Source organism: Sesamum indicum, unplaced genomic scaffold (genome assembly GCF_000512975.1).
Source record: "Sesamum indicum cultivar Zhongzhi No. 13 unplaced genomic scaffold, S_indicum_v1.0 scaffold00204, whole genome shotgun sequence".
NCBI classification, from domain to species: domain Eukaryota; kingdom Viridiplantae; phylum Streptophyta; class Magnoliopsida; order Lamiales; family Pedaliaceae; genus Sesamum; species Sesamum indicum.
The window spans coordinates 124,197-142,798 of record NW_011628098.1 but is presented as its reverse complement, the minus strand read 5'-3'; the positions used below and the strand labels follow the sequence as shown (position 1 = coordinate 142,798).

The window sequence follows — 18,602 nt, the reverse complement described above, 5'->3', positions numbered from 1 at the left end:
AAATTGATTTTTCATTTATTTGTGTTCATTTCTAACCATTCGTTTCTTTTTGCGCACAGCCTATTGACAAGAAGCCAACGAAGTTCAATCCATTGGTCACAATACTTAAATTTATCGCTTTCGCTTTTCATTGATAATTCTTTTATTGGTGATTTTATAATGTTTATTCTTTAATATGCTTTTTATTTGTGTGAACATTAAATGAAACACATATTGCTTCAACTTCTAACTTAACTCAACCACTTAAGTTTCCTATCTTAATTTTTTTGAAATATATATATATATATATATATATTTGTTTATTTTCTAAGTTACTTCTATTTTATTCTTTTTTTTTACCTTATTTGAATGTTGGTGATATTAGTTGTTTATAGATTTTTTTATTAGTTTTCATATTCAATATATAGGTTATAAAACTTATCATTATTTTAACTAATAACAATTTTTTATTATAGGGGCAATTAGTTATGAGGTTACGAAGGATTAAATTTTAATTTGTATTTATAATTAAATTTTTATTATCAAAAGGTAGTGGATTTTTTATATAATTTGTACAAATATAAGTTTATAAATTCAAATTATTTTTTATAGAATATTAAATTATTCATTTAATATATTAATAAAATTAGTTACTAGATTATAAATTTAAATTAAAATTTTATTACACTACAAGTAACTAATTTTTGTTTTCAAAAGGTAGAGGGGAAACAATATTTATGAGAATGTATTATTTATACTAATTTATTTTATTAACTTTTTTTATTGATCTTATATAATTTGCACCTCTATGACTTTATTTTATTAACTTCAATGAATCTGTAATAATTTACATGTCTTAATAATTAAACTATTAAACATCTTTAACATTAATTAATTTGTTATTTTTACTCGTAACCAAAATTTTGTTTTGAAAGAAAAACAATAATATGATCCTGTATATTTTTGTATTATTTTTTTTATTGTATACAATTTACACCTCTAGTAATTGAATATTAAATTATTTAACAAAAGTAATAATAAAAATTAGTGTAAGTTATTAATTAAAATAAAAAGTTATGAATATTATTGAAGATTTTAAAATTATAAGGCTAATTTTTTTTTTATTATTTATAATTAAAATTTTATTATCAAAAGATAAGGGGCATTATGGGAATGAATAATGTGATTATTTTTTTAATAATTTATACTTATTTAAATTTTAAGTAACTTACACCTCTTAATAATTAATTATTAAATTATTTATTCAATAAATAATAAAATGAGTTACTAGGATATAAAAGTTTAAATTATAAATTATTTTATATTTTTAAAATTAATAGATTAATTTTTAAATTTTATTACAAAAAAGAAGATAATATTTATGGGATTGAATAAATATGATTCTGTATATTTTTGTATTATTTATATTTAAATTATTTTGTTAATTTTCTAATTGACACCACTTAATAATTAAAATATTAAGTAATTTTATTAATATATTAAGAATATTAGTTACTTTGTTATATATTTAAATTAAAAAATTATCACACTAGTTAATTAATTTAAATTTAAAATTGAAGGATTAAATCTTAATTTGTATTTATAACTAATTTTTTATTAAAAAAGGTAGTGGAATTTTTTTTATATAATTTATACAAATTTCAATTTATACATTTAATTAAAAAATTATCAGATTGTATGTTAGTATTGATAACTAAATATTTACCAAAATAGAGGGGGTGTTTGAAGTATTTAAGAAAATCGATAATATAAATTCATAGGTTTTATTTATATTTTACTAATTTAAATTTAAATTAATTTATTAATTTCTTTTATCAAATCTGTATATAGAATTTAACCTCTCAATAATTAGTTTTATTAATTATTTATTGAATATATTATTAAAATTAGTGACTAGGCTATAAATTTAAATTAATAAATTATCATACTTGAATAAATTTTGTTTTAATTTTTAAAATTAGAAGATTATTTTTTTTATTTTTATAAATTATTTTCAATTTCTAAGATTAAAAATTATTTTATCAAAAAGTAGAAGCTATGTCAGAGTAATATTTATGGGATTGCATACTATAACAACATATATATATTTTTTGTGTTATTTTATTTAATTTGTATGTAATTTGCACATCTTATAAAATTAATTACTAGGTTATAAATTTAAATTAAATAATTATCACATTTTTATAAATTGTTTTAAATTTTTATAATTAGAAGACTAATTTTTAATTTTTATTAGCAAAAGGTTGAGTTGTTATATTTATGGGATTGAATAATAGTTATATTTGTTTAATATTTTTTATTACACCTCTGAAATTATTGTTGAATAATTATTGTTAATGTATTCACTCTTGTATATTTTTAGAGCAGATTATTTCTTTTTTTTATATAGACTTTTATTACCAAAAGGTAAAGGGTAAAAGCAATATTTATGGGAATTTATATAAATTATATTAATTCTTTTTTTATAATTGCACTTCTTAATAATTAAAAAATACTAAATTAGTAATATGTAAATATAAATTACTTTATAATATGAATTACATTTATATTTCGTGTATTATTTGTATTTTATTATTGGATCTGTATATAATAAAAATTTAAATTAATTCATTGTATGGATTACTTTTTATTTAGGATAAAGGGGGTGTCAAAGCTTTTCATTGAGAATGAATATATGATTATACTTCAACTTTTTTATTGAATCATATATATATATATATTAATTATTTATTTAATATATTCATTAGTTACTAGATTATAAATTTCATTAAAAAATTTATCACATTTGTATAATTTCATTTAGAGAGGGTGTCAAATAATTATTTATGTAAATGAACAATATAATTTTATATATTCTTTTATAATTTTATTGAATTCGTTTATAGAATATTAAATTATTTATTTAATAAATTAATAACATTAATTACTAGATTATAAATTTATGTTAAAAAATTATATTCTTATACTTTTGAATATTTGGTTTTGAAAGAAAGTTTTATTACTAAAAAGTGGAGGGCCTTATATAATATTTCTATAACTTTATGTTATTAACTTTAATGAATTTGTAATAATTACATATTTTAATAATTAGAATATTAAATTATTTACCTAATATATCAATAATATTAGTTGTTATGTTATAAATTTAAAATATTAAATTATTTACCTAATATATCAATAATATTAGTTGTTATGTTATAAATTTAAATTAAAAAAGTCTTATACTTCTGCAAATTATTTTAAATTTTTAAATTTAATTAATTTATTATTTTTACTTGTAACTAAATTTTTATCTAAATTTATGAGAATGAATAATATGATTCTGTATTTTTTTATTGTATACAATTTACAACTTTTCTATAACTTTATTTTATTAACTTTAATGAATTTGTAATAATTTACATGTCTTAATAATTAAAATATTAAATTATTTATCTAATATATCAATAACATTAGTTGTTATGTTATAAATTTAAATTAAAAAATTCTAGTACTTGTACAATTTTGTTTAAATTTTTTAGTATTAATTAATTTGTTATTTTTACTTGTAACTAAATTTTATTCGAAAAGGAAAATTTATGAGAATGAATAATATAATCTTGTAAATCTTTTTATGATTTTTTATTGTATACAATTTACACTTCTAGAGTATTAAATTATTTAACAAAAATATTAGTAAAAATTAGTGTAGGTTATAGGTTAAATTAAAAAATTGTGAATATTAATTTAGAATTATAAGGTTAATTAGTGATCCCATATACTTTTTTATTATTTATAAATTTAAATTATTTTATTCATTGTCTTTTGTTTAATCTGTATATAATTTAGACTCTTGATAATTGAAATATCAATAATTTAATATATCAATAAAACCAAAAAATTATCACATTAGTATAATTTATTGTAAATTTTTTTGATTAGAAGATTAATTTTTTAGTTACCAAGTACAAATTGAAATGGATAATATGATCATATGTATAATTTTAATTTAATTTATTACCTCATAATATCAATTAAATATGTAATTTAATATAAAGATTTGATAAAAAAAATTAATAAGATAATTTAAATATAAATTAATACAAACTATTAAAAAATATACGAGATCAATAATTCATTCATAAGTATTGTTTTGACACCGTCTACCTTTTGGTAATTAAAATTTAGTTATAAATGAAATAAAATTTTGAATTACTTTATACAGTGATAATTTTTTAATTTAAATTTATAAATTAGTAATAATTTAATATTTAATTATTAAGAAATGCTAATAACATAGTTTATAATTTAAATTATTATAAACGTCATATTACTCAAATATTACTTTGACGTGTTCGGGTAATAAAAATAAAAAATTAATCTTGATAATTAGTAATAAAAATTCAGTTATAAATAAAAATAAAATGTCAAATCTTTTAATAGTAAAAATAGATATAAATTTATTACTTCATAACTATTAATACCAATGTAATTCAATATAAATTAGTAATTAGTATAAATAATAAAAAAAATATACAGAATAAATTTAACAATTAATTAATTTATAAGTTAGAAGTAAAAATAACAAATTAATTAATTTTAAAAGTTTAAAATAATTAGTACAAGTATGAGAATTTTTTAATTTAAATTTATAAATAACAACTAATATTATTGATATAATAGGTAAATAATCTAATATTTTAATTATTAAAAAATATAAACTATTGATTCATTATAGTTAATAAAATAAAGTTATAGAAAATTTATTTAAGGCCCTCCACTTTTTAGTAATAAAATTTTCTTTCAAAACCAAATATTCAAAAGTAACTTTCTTATTCGATATGGCGAATTCTTTATAGAATTGATTTGAAATCTCATTCTTTACTTTAAAATAAGTATGATAAATATTTAAATTAAATTTATAACCCAATAACTCATTTTATTGATATATAAAATAAATAGTTTGCTATATTCATTTCCGTAAATAATGTTTTGATGCCCCTCTAACTTTTCATAATAAAAATTTAAAATAATATTTTAATTTAAAATTAATACTTTAATTGGATAATTTATTATTTTAATTATTAAGAAGTGCAAATTATATAAAGATCAATAATCTTGGGACCATGAATTTAAAACCTCTATCATATGATTCAAATTAATTATATATTCAAATTAATTATATAAATAATAAAAATAGTATAGGATGATATTATAAATTCTCATAAATATTGCTTTGACCCAACCTTTTGGTAATAAAAGTCTATAAAGAAATAAAAAAACTAATCTTCTCTAAAAATATACAAGTGTGAATACATTAACAATAATTTCAGTGGTGTAATAAAAAAATATTAAACAATTATAACTATTATACAATCCCATAAATATGACAACTCTACCTTTTGGTAATAAAAATTTAGTTATTTAAAAAATTAAAATTAATCTTCTAAATGTAAAAATTTAAAATAATTTATACAAATGTGATCATTATTTAATTTAAATTTATAATCTAGTAACTAATTTTATAAGATGTGCAAATTATACACAAGTTCAATAAAAAATTAAATAAAATAACACCAAAAAAATATATGGCGTCATAGTATGCAATCCCTTAAATATTATTTTGACATAGCTTCTACTTTTTGTTAAAATAATGTTTTAATTTTATAAATTGAAAATAATTTATACAAAAATTAAAAAAATAATGGTCTAATTTTAGAAATTAAATTTATTCAAATATGATAATTTATTAATTTGAATTTATAGCCTAGTTACTAATTTTAATAATATATTTAATAAATAATTTAATATTTTAATTATTAAGAGGAAAAGAAATTATTTAAATAACATAAATTTAAATTAGTAAATATAAATAAAACCTATAAGTTTATATTATAGATTTTCATAAATTGCTTCGAAGACCCCCTCTATTTTTTGGCAGTAAATATATAACTATAAATATAAATAAATAATAAATAATATAATTTAATAATTTATCAAAATCTAATAATTGTTTAATTAATAAAAATCCACTACCTTTTGAGAATAAAAATTTAGTTATTGATACAAATTAAAATTGAGGGATAAAATTTAAATTAATTAGCTAGTGTGATAATTTTTTAATTTAAATATATAACCAATAATTTTCTTAATACATTAATAAAATAATTTAATATTTTAATTATTAAGTGGTGTTAATTATATACATATTCAATTAAAACTAAGTAATTTAAATTTAATTAAAAAAAATAATACAAAAGTATATAGAATCATATTATTCAATTCTATAAATATCATCTGCTTTTTTGTAATAAAAATATAAAAATAATGTATTAATTTTATTACACAAGTATAATAATGTTACAATTTAGATTTTTATATCCTAATAACTAATTTTATTATTTATTGAATAAATAATTTAGCGTTTTTATTAAGAGGTGTAATTTCTATAACAATTTCAATAAAAAAAAGTTAGTAAAAGCTAAAAAATACTTAAAATTTATGAAAGTATAAATTATAAAAAAATATATATATGAAGTCATATTATTCACTCAAATAATATTGCTTTGACAATCCCTCCACCTTTTGATAATAAAAATTTAGTTATAAATAAAATTTAAAAATTAAATTCTAATTCCAAAAAAAAAAATTCTGATAATTTTTTATTTACACTTCAAGTAACTAATACATATTCAATAGAAAAAGTATTAAAATTTAAATTAGTATAAATAATACAAAAATATGAGAACATATAATTCATTCTCATAAATATCACTTTGACACCCCTCTGGTAATAAAAATTTAAAATTTAGAATAATAGTGTGATAACTTTTTAATTTAAATATCTATATAATAAATAAATATTTTAATTATTAATTGGTAATTTGTACAAGTATGATGAATTTTTAATTTAAATAAAATTTTAATTATTAAATGGTAATTTGTACAAGTATGATGAATTTTTAATTTAAATAAAAAAATATTAATATATTATGTAAATAATTTAATATTTTAATTATTGAAAGTGTAATAGTATTAATATCATAGTAAATCCTCTCCTTCATATAATTGTTATATACAGATTCAAAAAAAAAATTAAATAAAATAATTTAAATTTGAATGTATAAATTATAAAAAAATAAATAAATAAAATGATATTACTTATTTTCATAAATAATATTTTGTCACATTATGTACCTATCGATATAAAAATTTATTTAGAATTTTTTAATATTTTAATTATTAAGAGGTGTAAATATGATCATATGATCGATTTCTAAATTATACTAATGTGATAATTTTTTAATTTTATTGATATATTAAATAAATAATTTGATATTTCAATTATCAAGATGTCTAAATTATATACAGATTCAACAAAAGACAATGAATAAAATAATTTAAATTTATAAATATCACTAATCACATTATTCATCCCATAATGCCCCCTCTATCATTTCATAATAAAATTTTAATTATTAATTAATATAAAAAATTAACCTCATAATTTTTAAAATCTAATATTCACAATTTTTTAATTTAATTTATAACCTACACTAATTTCTATTCATATTTTTGTTGAATAATTTAATATTCAATTACTAGAAGTGTAAATTGTATACAATAAGAAAATAATAAAAAATATACAAAATTATATTATTCATTTCCGAATAAAATTTAGTTACAAGTAAAAATAACAAATTAATTAATACTAAAAATTTAAAAACCAAGTATTAGAATTTTTAAATTTAAATTTATTAACAACTAATGTAATTGATATATTAGATAAATAATTTAATATTTTAATTATTAAGACATGTAAATTATTACAGATTCATTAAAGTTAATAACATAAAATTATAAAAAAGGTGTAAATTGCATACAATAAAAAAAATACAGTATCATATTATTCATTCTCATAAATTTAGATAAAATTTAGTTACAAATAAAAATAACAAATTAATTAATTTTAAAAATTTAAAATAATTTGTACAAGTATGAGAATTTTTTAATTTGAATTTATAACATAACAACTAATATTATTGATATATTAGGTAAATAATTTAATATTCTAATTATTAAAAAATGTAAATTATTACAGGTTCATTAAAGTTAATAACATAAAGTTATAGAAAAATTATATAAGGCCCTCCACTTTTTAGTAATAAAACTTTCTTTCAAGACCAAATGTTCAAAAGTATCTTTCTTACGTAAATTGGTTTGAAATCTCCTTGTAGTGTAATAAATTTTTAACTTAAATTTATAATCTAGTAACTAATTTTATTAATATATTATATAAATAATTTAATATTCTACAAACGAATTCAATAAAATTATAAAAGATTATATAAAATTATATTGTTCATTTACGTAAATAATTATTTTGACACACTCTCTAAATGAAATTATACAAGTGTGATAAACTTTTTAATGAAATTTATAATCTAGTAACTAATGAATATATTAAATAAATAATTTAATATATATATGATTCAATAAAAAAGTTAATAAAACAATTTAATTTAAGTGTAATCATATATTCATTCTCAATGAAAAGCTTTGACACCCCCTTTATCCTAAATAAAAATTAATCCATACAATGAATTAATTTAAATTTTTATTATATATAGATCCAATAAATTATTTAAAATATTACAAGGAATTTAAATGTAATTCATATTATAACCTAGTAAGTAATTTATATTCTTTATCCTAAATAAAAATTAATCCATACAATGAATTAATTTAAATTTTTATTATATATAGATCCAATAAATTATTTAAAATATAAGTAATACAAGGAATTTAAATGTAATTCATATTATAACCTAGTAAGTAATTTATATTTACATATTTAGTATTTTTTAATTATTAAGTGCAACTTAAAAAAAATTAATATAATTTAAATTATTTGTAAATTATAAAAATGGTACAGGATGATATTATAAATTCCCATAAATATTGCTTTGACCCTCTACCTTTTCGTAATAAAAGACTATATAGAAAAAAAATAATAATCTGCTCTAAAAAAGTGTGAATACATTAACAATAATATTCAACAATAATTTCAGAGGTGTAATAAAAAATATTAAACAAATATCTCTATCTTTTGCTAATAAAAACTAAAAATTAGTCTTCTAATTATAAAAATTTAAAACAGTTTATAAAAGTGTGATGATTATTTAATTTAAATTTATAATCTAGTAATTAATTTTATAAGATGTGCATATTAAATAAAATAACACCAAAATATATATATGTTGTTATAGTATGCAATCCCATAAATATTATTTTGACTTAGCCTCTACTTTTTGATAAAATAATTTTTTAATTTAGAAATTGAAAATAATTTATAAAAAAACAAAAATTAATCTTCCAATTTTAAAAATAAAAAATAAATTTATTCAGTATGACAATTTGTTAATTTAAAATTTATAGCCTGGTTACTAATTTTATAATATATTCAATAAATAATTTAATATTTTAATTATTTAGAATTTAGGTTAAATTCTATATACAGATTCAATAAAAGAAACTAATAAATTAATTTAAATTTAAATTAGTAAATATAAATAAAACCAATGAGTTTATATTATCGATTTTCATAAATATTGCTTCGAACACCCCCTCTATTTTGGTATTAAATATTTAGTTATCAATAATAATAAATAATTTAATTTAATAACTTATACAAATCTGATAATTTTTTAATTAAATTTATAAATTTAAATTTGTATAAATTATATAAAACTTTTTTACAATAAAAATTTAGTTATAAATACAAATTAAAATTTAATCCTTCAATTTTAAATTTAAATTAATTAACTAGTATGATAATTTTTTAATTTAAATATATAACAAAGTAACTAATCTTCTTAATATATTAATAAAACTACTTGATATTTTAATTATTAAGTGGTGTTAAATATACATATTCAATTAGAAAATTGAAAAAATAATTTAAATTTAAATAAATATAAATAATACAAAAATATATAGAATCATATTATTCAATCTCATTCTCATAAATTTAGAATAAAAATTTAGTTACAAGTAAAAACTATTAAATTAATTAATTTAAAAATTTAAAATAATTTGTACAAGTACGAGAATTTTTAATTTAAATTGATAACATAACAAATAATTATATTAGGTAAATAATTTAATATTTTAATTATTAAAAATGTAAATTATTACAGATTCATTAAAGTTAATAAAATAAAGTTAGAGAAAAATTATATAAGGCCCTCCACTTTTTAGTAATAAAACTTTCTTCTGAAACCAAATATTCAAAGGAATTGATTTGAAATATTTTAATTAAATTTGTAACCTAATAACTCATTTTATTGATTTATAAAATGAAGTTTTGATATACTCATTTCCATAATGAATGTTTTGATGCCCCTCTAACTTTTGATAATAAAAATTTAAAAATAAAAAAGTAATATTTTAATTTTAAATTAATAGTTTAATTGAATAATTTACTATTTTAGGTATTAAGAGGTGCAAATTATATAAAGATCAATAAAAAAAAGTTAATAAAATAAATTAGTATAAATAATACATTCTCATAAATATTGTTTCCCCTCTACCTTTTGAAAATAAAAATTAGTTACTTGTAGTGTAATAAAATTTTAATTTAAATTTATAATCTAGTAATTAATTTTATTAATATATTAAATGAATAATTTAATATTCTATAAAAAAATAATTTGAATTTATAAACTTATATTTGTACAAATTATATAAAAAATCCACTACCTTTTGATAATAAAAATTTAATTATAAATACAAATTAAAATATAATCCTTCGTAACCTCATAACTAATTGCCCCTATAATAAAAAATTATTATTAGTTAAAATAATGATAAGTTTTATAACCTATATATTGAATATGAAAACTAATAAAAAACCTATAAATAATTAATATCACCAACATTCAAATAAGGTAAATAAAAAGAATAAAATAAACATTGAACTAGAAGTAACTTAGAAAATAAACAAAATATATATATATACATTTTTCAAAAAAATTAAGATAGGAAACTTAAGTGATTGAGTTAAGTTAGAAGTTGAAGCAATATGTGTTTCATTTAATGTTCACACAAATAAAAAGCATATTAAAGAATAAACATTATAAAATCACCAATAAAAAAATTATCAATGAAAAGCGCATCACATAAATTTAAGTATTGTGACCAATGGATTGAACTTCGTTGGCTTCTTGTCAATAGACTGTGTGCAAAAAGAAACGAATGGTTAGAAATGAACACAAATAAATGAAAAATCAATTTGTTTATTCTGTTTCTTTCTTGAGGTTGGAGTACGAATGAAAAAGAGCTACAATAGGATGAATGAAAGGGAGCTATAATAGGATGTTCTCACCGTGTAAAGTGAATCCATGTTCTCACCGTGTAAAGTGAATCCGTGTTGATCGGCATTGGAAGATTACCCTCCTCAGTTCAGCAACTGTTTTCATTCCCTGTCATGTCTTATTATGTTCCTACAAGGCCGTCATCATAAAGTGGTAAAATCAGCAACTGTTTTCATTTCCCGTCAAATCTTATTATGTGGCTACGAGGCCTTGTCAGAAAGTGGTACAATCGAAGAACTTCAAGCTGAGTACAAGCACGGAAGAGCATAGTGTATACCACAAGAGGCATCTATTTTTCAGACGTCATTCCAATTATGAGAAACAAGGCAAGTCACTTTTTCGAGAACTCCCAATACTGACTTATCACTGTTTGGAAGAGACTTCCAAGTAGGAATCCACCTTCATCCCTTGAACTCTCCAGGCTGGAAGGAGCCACCTAAGACTGCCCGAAACACAGCCCATGAACTCTCAATTGAAAGAAACAACACAATCAATGCTAGATAAGTTTTAACATCTACATAATCATCTTCTGCTGATAAAGAGGAACAATAACAGTTTCATCATTTTGCTGTAATCTCATACAATATCTCTTTCTGCATAGAAGTTGAGCAGTTAAGCTTAACTACACCTCAATGTTTGGGATGAAAACAATGTTGGTAAGCCAACTTCCAGATTAACAAAAAAGATTTACTAACCTCAATTTTGGATGGACTGCAAACCAAAAGCTCTACTCAGAAATGTCATCCATGCTCCCAAAGTCTACAGAATCACAGAGAAAATTAATGCATTCTTTGTCAGCAGCACAAATGCATAATAGATACCCAGATGACAAGACCTTTTTTAGAGCTGAAGTGATCAAATTCTCTAGGTCAAGGAGTGTATCCACAAGGTTCAACTCAAAAATTCATGGCAAAAGAAAATTCCCCACCAAGTAAAAGCCAATAATATCTAAAATTGCTAGTTGGCATGCTTAAATGTAAGCTACCAAACATAGAAACCACAAACTCACTAACGAAGATTTTGCCAACATTTTCATCCCCCTATTTCCTTGTGTTGTTCTCCCTTCAATGTACCAGGGCTTAGGCCATACTTCTCCAAAAGATTGACTCCCTACAAAACGAGAACAAGCAGGATTAACAAATATTTCCACAAGGAAATTTGACTTTGATGACGTCTTGGTTAATGTTATTATAGCAAACAATGTACAAAACTCAGTTTCTACCAGCAATCGTTCTCGCTAAACTAGGAAAAGCAAATAAAAACAAAGTACTTTAATAGTACAACAAAAGATAAGGGTAAGCAATTGGTGCCCTCTGGTTCAACATGTTTTAACTAACAGTACTACCTTATATTGTCCTCAAGCAAAAGTCTCAACCTTAGGAATGTCTTGCCACTGCTGCCGTGATCACATGGATCACAGGGATGCTACAGTCTCAGCACTCATAGAAAGTGGAACATGGACTTGGCCAGCAGCAATAGCGTGATAACTCACTTTCTTTGGCTCAGTGCTTGATCAGATGAAGAATCAGATTCGAGGTTCTGACCCAGCACACATACTTTGGCACATAGATTGAATCTGATCCGCGCATAATTGCATATCATTGGCATATCAGAAGGACCTTGTTTCTTTCTTACCAGACCTGCAAATGATCATATCAAAGTACAAACCATAAGTCACTGCCATATTTTCAACATAAATAGATTAAAAAAAAAAAAATAGCACTACAAGTTCTCATGCACTACATCCAAAAGTGAATGTTGTTGCACCAGAAAATCACCATCAGCAAACTAGGCATACATAATACTACTATTTTGCAAAAACAATGTATAATAAACTTTCTTGCCCTTTCCATTTCTAACTATTTCCATATTGTATGCAAAACAAGAGTCATTTAATTACTCACACCACAAACTTACACTATTGTTTTAGCACTACTGCATATGCCCAAGCAAATTTTCATAGAAATATGAACTTTGAATTAGTTTAGGAAAAGTAGCCAATATGTTACGAGAAAGGGAATGCCTATAAAATTATAAATTTTCAATAGACCATTTTCTGAGTACAAGGAGGAGAAAATACTTTAACCAAAGTTTGTGTTGGGAGACTTTGCATCTCTTGGGAGACTTTGCATCTCTGATGTGATTGTGGCCATCATCACCAGCACCCCAATAATTAAATGTGCTGCAACTGGCTAACAATAGATAGTGAGCAGCTGCTTAAATAGCAACACAAGACAAAACACAAAATCCCACAAGTGACACATGAAAATAGTCCCTGCTCATGTTTAGAATCTCTCTTCATTTAAGAATCTAGCTTTTTCTTACTTAAGGTTGGACTAGGAATGAAAAAGAGCTATAACACGTTCTCACTGTGTGATGTTTGACAGGCACTGTTAGGTTTTGTTCCCTCCTCAGTTCAGCAGCTGTTTTAATTCCCTGTGATAGAGAATGGAACACGAGTATATGCATCAACTTTTGATCTGCTAACTTGGCAGAGTTTCATAAACGTAATTTTCAAGCAACAAAGTCTAAAAAATAACAAAACGACAGAAAGTATTCAAACATAACAATTGTGGCCAGTCGCTGCACCCAAATCATATCATATGCAAAAACTATTGAAGGCACTGTTTAACACTTCTCTTTTCATTCTTAAGAGCAGTAATTATACTAGAAGCAAAGAGAAATCTAGCAGAAACATTAATTATGAGCAGCTTATTATGGTGCACAAGCAATGCAAGAAAAAAGATTTTCTCAAGGATACATGAAATTATATCACATGGTATATGTAAACCAACTTATTCCGCTTCTGTCAGTCAATTGTTGTTTATTACACTTAAATCAGCAATATTATTTCCTCCCGTGCCCCTGTCTCCAACCATGAAGAAAGAGAAGGTTGGTTAAGAAAGAAGAAACAAGGGTTAAAGCACCAAAACCCCAGCATTCCTTCTCTTTTTTTCTTTCTTCTACCAATAACATGAAAGTTCAATAGCACCACTAAATCACCAAAACCTGAAATAGAATACTATTTAGGAAAATGAAATACACATGGAGAGGATTTACTATGAAAACTAGAAGTCAGGAGAATCCTTACTTGTCAGACAGCTGAAAATTTTCGCATTGTTTGCAAACCCAAGGATTTCCAGCAACCATCAGAATGCAACCGCAGCAATGCATGCAGGCATGCTGTATGTGCACCATGATGAAGCGTAACTTCAAGCGAAATATTTTCCACTGAGCTACATAAACAAAGTAAGTTTGAGAACCAAAAAATGGGAGCAGCAGCCACAATTCTACTTCATATGTGTAAGGACGAGAGTCGCACAAAGAATGAAATAAAGGCATAGGGCACAACATAATAAACTAAAAATTGTATATTAAGCTAATGCACTTAAAATTGTGATAGAGTAGGACAATAACAAGAATATCAAAATTGATAGATGCTAAAATAAAATGATCCCTGCTTACAACACTGAAAAGGACAAGCAAACTTTTCGAATTTGATAGCGAAATTACTTTGTTCATTAACCGTAGATCCTTTGATGCATGGCCAGAATGCCTTTCTTCTTGTTGTAGTTGATACACCTCTGCAACACCAGGCCAATAATCTCGATAAAAGTATGGTAACCAAGTTGCAGTTACCTTTACTTTACATTCACTGGTGGACACAAAGAAATGGTCATAGAGATTAGTAAGGTCAACTGCAATATTTTACCTTGCAGCTTTTCTTAGCATGGACAAGTAACTGAAACCAAGGCGATAATTCAAGTAAAATAGTGGGACAAACTACCTCACGCAATCTATACTATAGTCTCATGATCAAACAATCATCAAACTTACCACTCCCTAAGTTCAAGCGAGTTTGGTGTCTTCTGAATTTCTGGGTGGCAATACAAATGTAATCTTCCCCTTTCATAGAAGGGCAAGATCATATATAACAGCTTGTGAAACCATGCTTTTTGCAGTATTCTAAGAATCCAATCTAAAAATATAAGAACATGATGGGTACTAACACAACAAAAATTGCAACTATAATGTCGCAAAAGAGCAAGGGTCCAAAATACTTGCCAAAATTTCATGGTACACAAATGTTCACAGAACCTCTCCATTGACTGCTTTCACCTCAGGCCTGAAATACTTAAGTGAGTTTACGATGATGATAAAAGTCTTTGATCAACATGCAAACACTAACATTCAGGGCTCTGTATAGCCATGAACCATGTGCATGAATGTCTTTACCAATCACAACAAAATCACAATAAACAGACAACACATAATACTTACCTGGCTTACCCACTGTAAAATGCTGTAATATGATGCCAGACTTGTCCTGGGGTGAACAACTTTGTCAATGGATAGCCCTTTCATATTCGGCTTTCCAGACTTAGATGCGTTCTCTGAATGTAATAGCGGATTTTACATCTTAGATTTTTCCATTTCCTTCTCAGCTTACAATTGCAGTAGGATCACCTATGGCCTCTGGATGTTGGCATTTTCGATGTCATGCTTTTTATTTCAATCATTTTGTAACTTAATTGTCGAACACTTACAGAAACTTCCATTTTGTCTTACCACTGCTGCCATGATCACATGGACCACAGGGGAAGCTACAGTCTCAGCACTCACAGCAGTCAGAGATAGTGGAACATGGGCTTGGCCTACAGCAACTGCATGATACCTCTGACTTTCTTTGGCTCAGTGCTTGAATCAGATGAAGAATCATATCGGGTCTTGACCCAACACACATGCTTTGCCACAGAGATCGAATCTGAACCACGTATGTTACATGTTTCTTTCTTACCAGCCCTGCAAATGATCACATGAAAGTTCAAATCACAAGTCGTAGCCATATTTTCAACATAAATGGATTTAACAATAAGAACACTAGAATTCTCATGCACTACATTCAAAATTGAATGTTGTACCATAAAATCACCATAAGCAAACTAGGCGTACCTAATACTAATATTCTGCAAAGAGAATGTATAATTATACTTTCTTGCCCTTTCCATTTCTAACTAATCTCATATTTTATGCAAAACATGAGTCATTTAATTATTCACACCACAAACTTTGGAGCTGTGAAGTCTCATGGATGGTAAATGGTCGCATAGCCAACACATCATTTTCAGCATATGGATGCATATGGACATACATCAGGCATAGAATATGACAAGTAGAAGAGTAGTTAATGCTCGTTACATGAGTAAACCTGATCCTTACGCTATTGTTTTAGCACTACTGCATTTGCCCACACAAATTTTCATTGAAATATGAACTTTGAATTAGTAGCCAATATGTTACGAGAAAAGTAATGCCTATAAAATGATAAATTTTCAATAGACCATGAAAAAGAAGGAGAAAATACCTGAACCAAGGTTTCTGTTGGGAGACTTTGGATGTCTGATGTGATTGTAGTCATCATCACCAGCACCCCAATTCTTAGCAACTGGCTAACAATAGATAATGAGCAGCTGCTTCAATAGCAACACAAGCAAAACAAAAAAACCCACAAGTGACACATGAAAATATTCCCTGCTCATGTTCATAAGCTCTCTTTGTTTCAGAATCTACCAACTATGCATAAGGATCTATAGAAGGAACCAACTGCAGATCAGTGAAACTTCATCTCAAGCAATACAGCATGAAGTTTTAACTCAAGATCAGGACTGAACATTCGATTTCTATCCTCATACATTTATACTTCATTTTCATCTCATTGAATCATTAATATGAAATAAATAAAATAACTTACATATTGTAAGCATGTAAATGTATATGAAATTAATATCTTTACTAATTATAATAAAAATATTAGTTAGCATATTCTAAACTAAAACCATAGACTATAATCAAACAGATTTTTAAATAAAACGAAACTGAAAAGAGAAGATATGAACAATAAAAGAAAAGAAGTGTAAAGTAGTATTTTAAATAAAACGAAACTGAAAAGAGAAGATATGAACAATAAAAGAAAAGAAGTGTAAAGTAGTATTTGATACGTAAAGGCTTCTCTTGATCCCATTGGTGAAATAATTATTAAGAACAAAAATAAAGAGTTAAATCTCACTGCTATAACTTCCAACTGTAACGTGTAAAAAACTGTAACCTACCTTACACTCCCACTCCCACTCCCACTCCCATCCTCCAGGAAAATGGGGTAACTTAACATCATTAAAGTATGCAATAAATTCTTTCTTAATCACTCGAAATAAGCATGCATAAGAGTTTTAAAATATATCTTATCAGATTCCCCCACACCGGAACCATGACTGTCCTCAAGCATGTCTCAATCCAATTACACGAATTATCCAAGTAGCAATCCTCAAATTTTCTTTCATGTCATTCAAGTATATCCCCTACACTAATATGACTTAATAGTATAAGAAGAGCCAGCAATATTGACAAAAGCACTTGCAGCACAACATTCAACACACAAGTATCCCATTGACTTCATCAAAATAGAATGAAACAAGTCTCAGCACTCTCACAAGGGTATCACTCTAATCACTCATAAAGTGTTTAAGAATTTGGGTTCCACTCAAATCAATGCATAGAATGTCATTACCATAGGCTTGCTTGTGAATCAAATCTCCTCCACCAACGAAATGAAAATTAATACATGAATCAAAGGGTCTTTCCATGGGTTGTAATGGGGTTTAGGACAGGTGTGGCAAGGCTCAAATGAGTGTTGCTATGGGTGAATTCAAGGTAGGCTCTTTTGTGGTCAATGGGGTATTCCTAACTGCCCTTATCACTTTCATGCACAAATCTTACAAGAATGTGAACTCAAAATGTATTACACAAGCAAGTTCTAGAATGGACACACTAAGTTTGATGCCCTCAATCAAAAGTAATGTAGGAGCACTATTTAGATGAAAGTGCTTTGGCCCAAAAGCTCACACAAAGGCTCTTGTGCTGATTCTTGAACATTGCTTATTTGATGCGGTCAATGGAACACACTTCACACAATTTTTTTTTTTAATATGCCACTAGTGCTAGTTTCACCTACTTATCTCGACTTATACCAAAAATTCCTATTAATCTAAGGGATAAGACAAGACAACAATAAGAAAATTCAAGTGCTACCACAGGATAATTCGCATATTTCTCAAGACACACTAACTTCCTTCACAAGTTTCAGTGTTCATTAAAAATTGTCAACCCCCAAATAATAATTTTCAGTGTCCACACATCCACATTCCAACAAATTAATTCCCTGACTAATCTAAGACTATTGTCACAATGAAT

At 23.8% G+C, this 18,602-nt stretch overlaps 2 long non-coding RNA genes across 8 annotated transcripts in view; both read right to left on the bottom strand.

Moving 5' to 3' along the window:
- Positions 1 to 11,027: 11,027 nt before the first annotated feature.
- Positions 11,028 to 15,128, bottom strand: LOC105179771. 6 transcript variants are annotated; one of them, XR_002286388.1, is made up of 9 exons: positions 14,868 to 15,128; positions 14,446 to 14,590; positions 13,725 to 13,790; positions 13,435 to 13,542; positions 12,700 to 12,994; positions 12,050 to 12,464; positions 11,632 to 11,796; positions 11,366 to 11,483; positions 11,028 to 11,215 (listed from the first exon to the last, which is right to left on the bottom strand). It is a non-coding gene; the product is annotated as an uncharacterized LOC105179771 (long non-coding RNA). The 6 variants fall into 6 exon arrangements; XR_002286390.1 differs by having other exon boundaries at positions 11,392 to 11,483; XR_002286387.1 differs by having other exon boundaries at positions 11,366 to 11,796.
- Positions 15,129 to 15,178: 50 nt separating this feature from the next.
- The window catches only part of LOC105179770, a 5,077-nt gene continuing 1,653 nt past the window's right edge, over positions 15,179 to 18,602 (bottom strand). Inside the window, exons 4-6 of one of the 2 annotated variants that reach the window (XR_849376.2) lie at positions 16,720 to 16,804; positions 15,924 to 16,157; positions 15,179 to 15,830 (exon numbers count right to left, since the gene is read on the bottom strand). This is a non-coding gene — a long non-coding RNA (uncharacterized LOC105179770). Of the gene's footprint in view, positions 16,158 to 16,719; positions 16,805 to 18,602 lie in introns of both variants that reach the window. The other variant, XR_849375.2, reaches the window with a different exon arrangement.